At 35.1% G+C, this 11,156-nt stretch overlaps 1 long non-coding RNA gene across 2 annotated transcripts; it reads right to left on the bottom strand.

The window, feature by feature from the left end:
- Positions 1–224: 224 nt before the first annotated feature.
- On the bottom strand, positions 225–10,934 carry LOC136285981 (uncharacterized). 2 transcript variants are annotated; one of them, XR_010719641.1, is made up of 4 exons: positions 10,894–10,934; positions 10,397–10,439; positions 10,236–10,306; positions 225–275 (listed from the first exon to the last, which is right to left on the bottom strand). It is a non-coding gene; the product is annotated as an uncharacterized lncRNA (long non-coding RNA). The 2 variants fall into 2 exon arrangements; XR_010719640.1 differs by lacking the exon at positions 225–275 and adding an exon at positions 9,457–9,634.
- Between the last annotated feature and the right edge of the window lie 222 nt (positions 10,935–11,156).

Raw genomic sequence — 11,156 nt, 5'->3', positions numbered from 1 at the left:
CTGACAGAACCTGTAGTCCCATGAAGAGAGGAGCCCACACTGGATCAGGTTTTCTGGCAGGACTTGTGACCCTGTGAGGTCTCTCACTCAAGCATTCTGCTCCTGTAGGGCTGCACCCTATGGAAGGGATGCATGCTGGAGCAGTTTTTGAAGAAGTGTAGCTGACAGGAAGGACAGGCATTGGAGAAGTTAATGGATGAAACTCTTCTGTGTGATGGACTACACATTGGCAAAGGAGTGAGGAAAAGTGAGGAAAAGAGCAAGGAGACCTCCACCTGTAGAGGAAGGAGCAGTAGAGATGTGTTATGAACTGACCACAACCCCCATTCCCCTGCACCACTAGAAGGGAGAGGGTAGAGATAAAAAGGCTTGAAGTTAAGCCTGGGGAGAAGGGAGGGATGAGGGGAAGGTATTTTTAATATTTTGTTTTATTCCTCATTATCCTACCCTGATTTAATTGGTAAGAAATTAAACTAATTTCCCCAAATCCATTTGCCCATTTTGCCCGTGATGTTAACTGGTGAGTGATCTCTCCCTGTCCTTATCCCGAACCTTGAGCCTTTGGCTACATTTTTTCTCCCCCTATGCAGCTGAGGAGAGGAGTGAGAGACTGGTGGAACCCTGGCATCCATCTAAGGTGAACCCACTACAATGTGATATAATACTGGTACCATGGGATAGATAATGTAATCAGAAAACTAAGAGAAATTAGTTACGGATTCTGCTTTTAAAAGACTAGTCCCAAATAGATGATAATTCTTTTATTTGACGAGGAATAGAATTCTCCTATTTTTCCCTCCGTCTCTGTGCCAGTGAACAAGCTTTTACAAGTTGTTATATATACTATACATCCAAGTAACTGGACTCTGATCATTGCTACCTCCCAGGCAAGCAAACAAACACTGCTCTTTCCAGTTTATATCTGTTCTGTTAGTACACTGACAGAAGAGGGGAACGTTTTAGGGAAATGTAATTTAGTCATGTATATTTTAGGTGAAAGTGAAACAAACCCTAGAGTAGTTTTGGATTGGAACAAGTAGCACTCTGCCTGACAATTTCTGGGCACAGCTCAGGAGCTGGTATGAGCCAGGATCATTTTCCATATTCAGTTTGGAAGTTGCCAATTTTTTTCTGAGGGGAAGACAGATTAATAAAACAGATATGGGCTGTTGGCCTGAATGCCAGAAAAAAAATTCTGGGCATGTTTAACTTACTGACAGATGAAGTGCTAATTTAGATGGATTAAATCACCTTTTGGAGGTCTTCAACAGTATATATCTTTCTCTCATAACATCATTCTAAATATATGTGTGAAAAACAGCTGAAAAACATGGTATCCTATGATTTCGCAAATATCATAAAACCAAGTAGAGAGTTTCATAGCAAAAAAGAGAAAAATTGTCTACAGAAAAGGGAGAGAAAATTTTGGCAGAATGTCAAAGATGAAGAAGACAGAAATAGTAAGAAGCCTAGTGTATGTCACCTATAACAGAAAAATTTAGTTCAGGACTAGCCTGTATCTATAAAATAAACTTACTCATCAGAAACTGATAACCTATAACTGCAGAAATAATCAGAGCTTAATACTCACAGAGAGTGTAATGCCATGCCTTACTCAGGAATTCCAGATGAGGAATTCTCAGATAAGTCTGAATCTTTAGGGTTGGAAAGAAACCTCAGGGTTGGAAAGAAACCTCTTAGATCATTGAGAGAGACCTTTAACCTAGCACTACCATGTCCACCAATAAGTCATTTCACCAAGTTCCATATCCACATATTTTTTGAACACTTCCAAGGATAGTGATTCTACCAACTAGCCTTGGCCCATCAACCCAGCCCATTCAGATCCCTCTGCAGAGCCTTCCCACCCTACAGCTGATCAACCCACTCGACTTGGTGTTGTGGGTAAACTGACTGAGAGTGTTTCTTATCCCCTCTTCAGGTTGTCAATAAAGATGTTGAACAGCACTGGCCCTGATACTGGCCCTAGGGAACACCACTGGTGACTGGCCACCAACTGGATGTATATCCAGCCATCACCACTCTGAGCCCAGACATCTATCCATTTTTTTTACCCACTGAAGAGTACATCTGTCTATGCCATGGTAAACCCGTTTCTCCAGGAGAATGATGTTGGAAGAAGTATCAAATGTTTTATTAAAATCTAGTTATACACTAAACTCTTTAACAGAAGTGCTTAAAAATAGACATTGGTTCAATTTTTCTAGTTTTCAAATGATAAGTAAAAGTATAAAGCACTATGTAGGATCTAGGCTCGGTCACAGAAATTTCCTTAGGCAGTAATTTTCTGTATTTTTCATTTTAGTGAATAAAGGTTCTATATATAAGTCATTTCAGGTCCAATGGTCTTTCAACGTCTTCATAAGAAGGACTCAAAGCTATATTCCATAAATTTGCCAATATCTGCCTGGGAACAGGCTGAGCATTGGTCAGCAGGTGGTGAGCAACTCTTTCTTGCATCACTTGTTATTCTTGGGTTTTATTCTTCACTCATTCCTTTTCATTACTATTTTTATTATTAATATTACTGTTGTTGTTGTTGTCATCAGTAGTCTTGTTGTTATTGTTTGTTTGTTTGTTTCAGGTGTTAAACTGTTCTTATCTCAAACGAAGAGTTTTACCCTTTTCCTGATTCTTCTCCCCTACCTGGGAGGAGGTGGGAAGCGAGCAGTTGGCTGATCCATACTTAGTTGCCAGCTGCAGTTAAACAACAAAACATATATCCCTGTAATCCTTTGGATAATTATTTATTTTTCGTTATCCAAAGAAAATGATGAAGACAAAATGTTTTCAGCTGCTCTGGACTGGAACAAATTATGACCAAAAAGGGAAATGAAGAATGATATCAAACTTCTGAAGTTTAATTTTAGCTCTTATAAAATTCCATCTTTCCCCAAACAAAAGTCATTTTGCAGGAACAAGTTGAGAAATTGCTTTCTTCTTAGAGGAGAGACATTCTTAAGAGAAATACTGTGCATATGAAATGTAATGTGAAGTGTTATCTCACTTGGCATCATTAAACAGAAAAATGGAAGTTGTTTAAAGATCATGGTGGACTCTATCTTCAGAAAAACCAGATGATCTACGCAGAGCAGCAGTGAAGTTTTGTAGAAGAGGTCTTTGTTAAACAACACTGTCAGAAGAGGTGGATGTCAGCTGTTTTGTAAGTTCAGTAGTTCAGAAATGTGGCAGCTTTTAGGTCAATCAATTACAAGTAAACTTGAACAGAAAATGGTTTTCCATGAACAGAGAACTTTTGAAATTTGAAGGAAAAAAAAAGTATTTTTGGTGAAAAAATCAGGTAGTCTCAAAGTATTTTGAAGTTTCAGAACTATAGACTGGGTATTTACACTCCTGTTCAAGTCATGGCTCTGAGTTAGGTAAAATGTGAATCTAAAGGTCATTTATGCACCAATTACTCAATGACGAGGTGAGACCTATATTATTTATATTTCTGACCCAATAATGAACACAAACGGTCCACAATGTGGACCTTTTTCACCCAATTACAGAAGACCACTGAAACCCAAGAAGAAGAAGGAAGAAGAAGGTGAAGCAGGACTTAGACAAAACCCAAAATCATCCATCTTAACTCACATGTATTATCATACACTAAAATCCCAAAATCCAAGTTTCCAGAATTCCAACACTAAAGGTAGGTTTACCATATCATGGGTAGCATAGCTGTGTGCTACTGGTTATTCCTGTTTCTCTATATGACTGGTTTTAACCAGCAACAATGGCATAGTTTAGTACAACTTTACCTGAAAAATCTTAACTGCAGCTGATACATCCGTGGAAGACATTGGTGATTTAATCAGAATTTAAGAAACAATCTGACCCCAAAAAACCCCCCCAAACCCAGAAAAACACGTCTTTTCATTCACTAAAAATATCCTTTGAAATAAGTCCTTCACTTAAGTAATAAATGTTAAAATTTACCCACATTAATTACATTTTAGAGAAATATACAGTATAGTCATATTTGAACTGCTATTTGTCAATATAGTTATTTGTTGTTTATATATTGCCTCCATGTTTTAGTTTTGCTCCTAAATAATAGAGTACACAGATAACAAAAAGCTATTAATTTTTTTTTTTTTGGTTTATTTATATTTATACCCATTCCTCAGAAAAAAAAAGTTTCTTGGAGATAATTTTTTGATATGGACTCTGTAAAAATTGAAGAGAAATAGTATCTAGATTGTGGGTTATAACTGTACTATCTAATCTTTGAACCTTGACATTTGTACTAAACGATTTTGCATACAATTTGCTTAATTTACTTTTTCTTAATCTGATTTATCAGTTTTTGTCCTAAGGAATATGAAATTAGGCCAGTGTTACTTATCTAATAAAATATGAATATTCTAAATGCATTTATGAGTGTATGAAGTGATCATTCACAGTGGGATGGCAATTATAATCAAACACTGGCTTTTACTGCACAAGGGAAAAGTCTTCATAATGTTAAGTATCAATTCAAATAGAAATAATGCTGTATCAAATATATTATACTTCATGGACACTTGATTCTTCACCTTTAGAAGATAATGAAAATTCAATTATATCTGGAGAACCCTTAGAGTATATTAGTTTTGAATTTTTTCAACAGTCAAGATGAAAAATTACTTAGATAAAGATGGGATTTCAGTCATTTAAATGAAAAGCAAAAAAAAAAAAAAAGTTCTTCCTCAAATGGAGAAAAAAAGGAAGAACTACTGGAGATTCCTGTCCCTGATTAAAGAGTGCTTGCATTTGCAGATTTGAAATAGATCACTAACATTTAAAAAGTATCTAAACAAATCCCTTTCTGAGGACATGAATGAAACGTCTAAAGTTTTGGTGGTACTGCAGGACTTATTTAAAGACAAGCAGCCAGTAGAGTGCAAGACCGTGGCCAGAAAGTTTTCTGTGCAATCCCTACAGGGTGTTTTCACCTTAGCATGAACCTCATTGCCCATTAGAGTTGGCAAGAAGGACCGGGGTATGTGTGTGTGTGTGCGTGGCTGTGCGCAAAGACCTGGCCATCACTAGTTGCCATCACAAAGACTAAACACAAAATTTATCAGAAACTACATGGAAGCCTTTCTCAGAAAGAGAGCAGTGGCCAGGGTGACCTCCTCAGGACCCTTCAGTCCTCCTTTGTCACCACTGATGAGAACACCAGTGATATAGCCACTAAGAAAAAATACTTGGAATGTTCATGTAACAACTGGTTTCCATACAACTAAGATATTTAAAAGCATCAGTTTTCATATCTTCATCTATATGTCTAGAAAAAGGACAGCATTTTCATCAGTCCAGAGAAGTATCATCTGACGTATATCCAACTCTCAGATAAAGAAACTGCATTAATTTAATGTCTGTGTGTTGTATTAGATGTTGTTCCCTTTCTGTGAATCTGTTACAGTTAACATTTCTCAAATTTTGGGAGGAAGGAACATGTTCTACCTTGGTTTTACTGTAGAAATGGAAATGTAGTGAAAAACAGAAAATTAATTTTTCCAGAGAAAAACCAACCAGAGATCAGAGTATGGAGGAGACTTGTAGGTTATGTAGTTTGTGCTGAAGTCATTGCACCACCCCTTCTGCCTCCATAAACTGCCTCAAGTGAACATTTCTCTGGGAGTATTAATAAAAGATTTTTATGTCCCTTGGGCACAATAAGGCCTCAAATAACACATCATGCCATGAGGGAGCCTCAGTGAATCCTCAAGCATGGCAAAACTAGAAAATGCACTGAACTCCCAATGTGTTATGCCTCCAGACCTTCACAAGGTTACAGTACATGCAGGCTACAGTTTAAAATTTCTTTTGATAGACAATAGTTTCCTCACTAGAATCTTTCTGTCATGAACTGTGTTAAATTATTTTTGTCTTAATGGTTTGAAGAATTCTCTGTAGTGCTTACTCAATTAGAGGGTTTCTGATTACCTTTTGTAAATAGCTTTTTCTTCCTTCTATAAAAAAAATAATGATAAATCTACCAGATTTTGCAAGGCCGCATCCACCCTAATAACTCCAATATATTTCATTTGAAGAATGCAACAAAAGGAAAAAATCACATTAATACAAGAATATAGTAACTTTCAGTTTTCCTCCTTGGCAGAGACAAAACATTTCCACCTTCACAAAGAAAGTCTGCTGGAAGAAACTCTTCCAGCAGAAATATGTGCACACATATTTTGCAGTCAGAAAAGTAGGAATCAAAGAGGAAATTGTACAGAGTCGAAATTTTCTGCAAAATATTGAGAAATCAAAATAAAATACTAAGCATGCAGAGCATAGTATAAAAAACTATGTTTAAACCCACAAGGCAGAGGAAGCCAAAGAAATCATGAAGAATCAGAGACATGGTATAAGCCATGTTAAATAAAATTTTTACAGAAGGAGAAAACTACAAAAAAAGATATCTAATCTATTTAATTCTTTCTTTTTCAGCTGTTATTGACTGAGACAAAAAACTCATAAAATGTTGTGAGACATGGCCCTTTCTTTTTAACGGGATAACTCATTATTCCCTGATCACACAGCAATTTGGATGAGCATGTCCTAAACATCTGGATGGAACTCTGCTTTTATTCAAAGTTCACTGCAAGTAAGAAGACTTACTGTTCTATTCATCTACCCATCTTTCATCTATCTACATAGCAAGTGAATGGTATACAGGTTTTTAATATAACCTAAATCATCAGGTAAATTGTTCATCACGTACCAACCTGTTTATTTTAATGGACATTCAACATATTCTGTGAAAGAAAAGCCTTTCTGCAGTTTAGTGAAGATTTTGGACCAAAGGACTTAAAACAATTCTCATTAGTGAAAAGAGAGATTAATTATCCTATAGCACAGATACAGCACTTATAAAAAAATACCTAACAGAAGGTGAAGTTATGGCCTTTAAAGGCATAAAATAAAGTAGAAAAGGACTGAAATATTTTTTCTCTCTTTTCTTTAATTTTTTGATAATACGCTTTTCTAATTTGTCAACTTTGTTAAATGTAGATATTTCTGCATCTGTTGCAATGTGCATTTTCCCAGTAATTCCCAATGTGTTAGGACTCCAGATCTTTAAGAGGGCAACAGTCCATACAGGCTACAGTTTAAAATAGCTTTAGATAGACAATAATTTGAACAGCAGGGCCTTTCTACTCTGAATTGTGCTAAATTACTGTTGTCTTAATGGCTTGAAGAATTCTCTGTGGTGTTTATTTCACTGAGGAGTTTCTGACTGCCTTTTTGTACATAACTTTAGCTTCCTTCTAGAAAATGTACAGGTAGCTGTCTTTTCAGATGAATTTCTAGATTTCATGACTTTTAAAATAAAATTCAGTCACTTCTTTCACTCATATCTTTCTAGGATATTATTAACTTATTTTGAAGTCTTTTGAAAATCAGTGACAAACTGTCAAAAATGCATAAATGTCTTCAGTATATTCAAAGTTGTGTACAATTTCATTGAAACAATCAGGACAAATTATGTCTATTTTAACTCTGATGAATTATTAGGAAAAAAAAAAGAAAAAAAAAAAAAAAAAAAAGAAAATACTGCATACCCATACCAATCCAATTGTTTCTCCCAGGAGAAAACTAACATTTACTGTACTGCTTCTACTATGACATCTCTTAAATGTTTCACTTAGAACAATTAAGACTTGAAATAGTGCTTCATGAGATTTAAAATTTGTAGTTAAATTAACTCATTCACTTGGCCCTAAGTGCTTAATCTAGGATACAAAAATAAAATAAGTAAGAACGAAATAAGAAGGTAGATTTTTCCATTAAATGCCATCAAAGACACCTTCCTCTTTCCTTTGACTACATTTGCAAGTTAAGCACTTTTTTAACAGACTAAAGATCTATTCTTAAATTTTCCATTCATTGATGTTTCACACAATTTTTTGAGGAACTTTAAAAGAATTCCTAATATATTTCTGTATTTCTATTCTCAGACAAAAGTGTCAGGTAAGTATGAAAGAATTCTCAATTCTGAGTGACTAGGTAAGTTCCCTTTTTGCAGTTAAAGTTGAAAATATGACATGGACAGAAGACATCAACATTCACCAGTTTCTGTAAACAAACTTGAAAACTATCTGAGCCATATGCATTTCTATAACAAAATTTTCAGATCTTATTCATAGCTAATGGAGAAACAAGCAGTGGGTCAAACCCCCAAATAAAACTCTTATGTCTCTGCAAGTCATGTGAAAACTCTCATTGTCATTAACAGAATAAGGAATTCAATTCCAAATAAGAGTACTGCTCATGGAAACTTGAAGTGAATTGTCTGTGCCACAGTACAACATTTTATTGAGAGTCAGTGCCTTGTAATGTAAATTATACTAATCTGCTGCAGCACAGTAATTCATCTAAATAATCTGTCTAAACTTGCACTCTTCTAAAAAAATATTATAATTTTTACTTATTTTGAAGTTCATTATAGTATTTTGGAGTGGTTAGGGAGAGATTTGTTATGTATAAATAACAATTTTTAATACTGTAAATGTGTATATATAAAGCCTCCATTTTTTTTAAACTCTTAGAAATAAGTGCCTGATCTGCCTACTTAATAAATCTTTGGGATCTGATTCCAAAATATTAAACAGCTGACTTTTTATCCTTCCTCTTGACTCATAACCAAAAATATTGCTAAACTATCAGGTCTGTGATATATGTCAACAAAAGTAGTTATTACACATTAAATCATTCATGTAAACACAAGCACATGTAAGTAAAAAGTAGCTAAAAAATCATTACAGAAAAGCTTATGTTTGTATTGGTACACAAAATAGTGTGTACACATGACCTTTTTTTCAGAAGATGCTATTGCTGATCTCTGTCAAGAGAGGATAAAATCAATAGAGCAAATGTGCTCTCACTGCTTCTAAAGAGATATTCTAGAGAGTTGGGAAAAAAATCCCACAAGAAAATAAAGATTGTGGTTTTCCTGGCTTAAAATTGACATAAGCTTACAGTTCTAAGTTTTATCTAACAAGAATCTTGACATAAATGTTCACTTATAGAAATTTATAGTGAGTAAGTCTTAACTATATAAAGATAAGTATTTTTTTTAATAATACCATTACAAAATCTACAAGATAAAAAAATTAAAAGAATACCTGCAAATCATTAACTTCAATTTTATTTATAATGAATATTTTCCACGTAAAGTAGGCTGTTTTCCAGAGAACTGCCGTCAATTTGTGTAACAGTTTTATAAAGTGTGTATGTATGGATCCCACATGCATCATAGATTCAATGACAACCCAGTTCCTTTCTATATTCTTTACTTTTCTTCATTTTACTGACACAGAAGAGGAAGAAAGGTAACTCTTAAAAGAAGTGCTTTAAAAACCTGCTACAACAACAAAAAAAAAAAAAGACCAAAAAAACACAAAAAAAAAAAAAAAAAAAAAAAAAAAAAACCACCAAAAAAACCCAAAAATCAATGGTTCCCTCCAGAAAAGTCATGCAGGGAAACAGAAGACTGGAATACTTTGTGAGTGACTGTACATCAGATGGAAAAAATCAATAGTTTCCGTAAAGAAGGTATCCTCAGGGACAAAAAGCTTCAAGGTATGAATAGAACAGCAGCTTCAGTGCTTGGAATCTGCAAAAGTGATAATACATTTTCTAATCCCTACCCAAGTGTGGGTAAAAGAACACACTGTTTCAAACTTTTAATGATGCAGGGTGAATATATTCCACTATCTTTACTGCTGAGCTGCCTGAGCCCTACTTTACCTGTGGGACATGTTAGAAGACAAATCAAAAAATTCAGAAAACCTCACGTCTTAGCCAGAAATGCTGGAATGGTGTCCTCTAACGTTTGTTGAAATCTCAAATGCTTACCTCGGGCAGCAGCTTGATATTTACTAGCAAAAATTTTATTGGTAGGAAGGAAGAAAAAAAAAAAGAAAAAAAAAAAAAAGAAAAAAAAAGCGTAGTTTTGTAAATCTGTTTTGTGCATTAAATTCACTTTGAAGTACAAAAAAATAACAAACCAACAGTGGACTTCCAGGTGTCTGGGATTAAGTGTTTCCACTGACTGGTATGTCCTGACTCCACATCTTCATTATCCATTTCTCTTTCCCCTGTCCCAGATTCCATGAAAGAAAAACTAGAATTGCAGAGTAATAGCATGCCCCAACTGGCAACATCACACTCTGCTTACAGGGAACTAGGGTGGGATAACTTAGACATATACTCACTGTCAAATTTCTTCATTGTAATTGTCTTGATGATGTCAAACCATCGTCCATGTTGCATGCATGGTACTTTTCTTCAAGACAAAAAAATCACACAAAGGTGACTTTGAGAACATAGTTCACACCAAAAATTATTCTCTGAAATCAGTAAAAATAAGTTCAACCTGGTGTAGGCTCTTCTGTCTCTACAATATTATCCATGATTTCCTAGAAATACATGAAGAAAAGTCATTGAGAAAAGAAACAAATGGGCTTACATTAAGAAACTGCCCCAGAATACTAAACATATGCTTTACTTCTCAAATAAGAGTGATGTGCAGAAAGAAGGCAAGGAAAAACAGGTGGCTGAAGAAAATGAAGAGAAGAAAGGGTAACAGACATCCAGATGAAGCCAGAAAGAAAAAAAAAAAAACAAGAAAGAAAGATTGAAAGAAAAACATATGGAGAGCAACAAAGACGGAAGGAAAGACAGGTGGACAGAAAAACAGGCAGACAAGCAGAGAGGAAGTAGGAAGGCAGCAAGGAAGGGAGGAAATACGTTTCATTATTTTAGACATTTTAAACTGAAGAAGTTATGCTTTAGGGTCCCAGGAATGCCGTGAGGCTGAGACCACTCAGGACCAAATGTCCTCTAGTTTGATCATCTGACTTTAGAGATTACCTGAAAAATATGTCTGGAAACCATTCTGATCTGACAGACTGTGAGGGGAGTATGTGCCCCTTGGGTTCACTTCATTTATTAGTATCAGGTGTAGCTATCTAATTAATATTCAAAACCATTTGAAGACATTATTTCGACAAATAAAGGAAGGTTTAACTTGGAGATGTATAGATTGCCACCCTTTATCCATAGAAGTAGTGAAGACAGAAATAGCAGTCTTTGAGGGGAATAAGTTATCTGCCCTTCAGATGCACATACCCCAG

This window comes from Chamaea fasciata, unplaced genomic scaffold (assembly GCF_029207755.1).
Source record: "Chamaea fasciata isolate MVZ Bird 193981 ecotype frontalis unplaced genomic scaffold, bChaFas1.0.hap1 SCAF_2, whole genome shotgun sequence".
NCBI lineage: Eukaryota > Metazoa > Chordata > Aves > Passeriformes > Sylviidae > Chamaea > Chamaea fasciata.
This window is presented reverse-complemented; position numbering and strand designations above follow the sequence as displayed.